The sequence below is a fragment of the Hemibagrus wyckioides genome, linkage group LG29 (genome assembly GCF_019097595.1).
Source record: "Hemibagrus wyckioides isolate EC202008001 linkage group LG29, SWU_Hwy_1.0, whole genome shotgun sequence".
In the NCBI taxonomy this organism is placed as follows: domain Eukaryota; kingdom Metazoa; phylum Chordata; class Actinopteri; order Siluriformes; family Bagridae; genus Hemibagrus; species Hemibagrus wyckioides.
In genome coordinates this window covers 1480615-1482336 of record NC_080738.1, presented here as the reverse complement: position 1 = coordinate 1482336, position 1722 = coordinate 1480615, and the positions used below count along the sequence as shown (strand labels likewise).

The 1722-nt window shown below is 42.9% G+C and overlaps 1 protein-coding gene across 1 annotated transcript in view; it reads left to right on the top strand.

Moving 5' to 3' along the window:
* The window catches only part of gne (glucosamine (UDP-N-acetyl)-2-epimerase/N-acetylmannosamine kinase), a 22280-nt gene extending 21055 nt beyond the window's left edge, over positions 1 to 1225 (top strand). Inside the window, exon 12 of the mRNA XM_058384164.1 lies at positions 1 to 1225. This exon is cut by the window's left edge and continues 798 nt beyond it. The gene's annotated coding sequence lies outside the window, so the exon portion shown is untranslated.
* Positions 1226 to 1722: the final 497 nt, after the last annotated feature.

The following is a 1722-nucleotide window of genomic DNA, read 5'->3' as shown; positions in this document are numbered from 1 at the left end:
AGACTCTGAGCCAATCAGACCAGACGCTCCGAGACTCTGAGCCATTGGGACAGTCACATGTCTGAGAGTCTCTTCTGATTGGCTGTGAGTTTTGGAGAGTCTCTTCTGATGGGCTGTGAGTCTTGTAGTTTTTCAATGAGACTCTAGCGACCCTCTAACAGCCTGGAGCCAGAAGCCTTGTACAGTATCTGAGATAAAACAGAGCCCCCATCTTTTACTTCTTTGTTTTAATTTCTCTTGCTGTCTCTCCTGCACCTTTTTAAAATCCTGATCTTGATATTTTTACTTTGTTAGATATTTTATAATGACTATATAGCTTAGCTCCGCCCCCTGGCCTTCTCCTGCTGGTGCCTTTAACAGTGTTTGGGATCAAACGTGATGATGAGGAAGAGGAGTTTATAATAATTGTTGAAGGAATGCTTCACTCAGAGCAGCTATGGCTAATGTTAGCATGTGCTAACTGATGCTAGCTTTGAACTCTTTATAATGAGCCTAGATGCTGGATTCTCTCTGTCTCTCTGTCTGTCTCTCTTGCTCTCTCTCTGTCTCTCACTGTTTCTTTCTGTCTCTCTCTCTCACCACCCCTCCCTCCTTCCCTCTCTGTCTGTCTCTCTGTCTCGTACTTGTCTGTCTGCCTGGTCTGGTCTGTGTGTATTTCTTGTTAAAAGCGATGATGATGATGAAGTGATGATGATGAAGCGATGATGATGATGATGATGATGATGAAGGAAGACGGTGTTACCTCATTGGTTGGAGTCCTGAGGCTGTGTTCCGATTCAGTTCCTGATGCTCCATTCCTCACTTCCCCTGACCGAGTGCACTTCACTTAGCTGTGTTTCATGTTCCGTTGTTTTATTACTCTGAGGGAAGGTGATGATGATGATGATGATGATGATGATTGATGAGTTTGATGATTGATGAAAAGAACTCATCAGAATTAAAACTCAACATATTCTCACACACACACAGTAATGATGTAAGAGAGGGCGGAGCTTGGACCTTTTATTCCACAGCTGAAGTCATTAGATTTTGGTGATTAGCAATCAGCTGATCAGATCAGGTTTAAGCCCCGCCTATGTTTACTTGGCTACGCCCCCTCATGCTGACCGTTGAAGTGGATATTCCATTGTTGTTTTTTTGTACCGTCACTTTATACGAATGTCTGATTAAATCCTCATGAAGTCCATCATTGAAGGAAATTCTACCATTAAAACATTTTACTGCACTCGACTCTGTTTGTCTTCACCACATGACTATGATTTTCTGTACCTTTATCTTCATAACAAATATGAGGGTCTATGAATATTCATAAATATGCAAATCTCAGAGGAAAACCTCAGGATATCTGATGTTAAAGCCAGCAGCATCTCCTGGAATCATTTACATATTACATACTGGACCCTGATTGGTTTAAGTGTTTCGTGATGTCACAGTCTGTGTACATGAATGATGAACAGTGCTGATTCTTCTGCCATGGCAACGGAGGCGGAGTCTCGGACACAAGGCTGTCGTTAAAGCACTGACCTCCAGGGCCGTGTTATGTTCAGCTTCCATGTGCACTATGAACTACATAGGGTGTAATGTAATGGCTACTACACACGATAGGACACTTACAGCTCTTATACACTGGTCAGCCATAACCTTATGACCAGTGAGAAGTGAATCAGACTGAGTATCTCCTCATCATGGCACCTGTTAGTGGGTGGGATATATCAGGCAGCA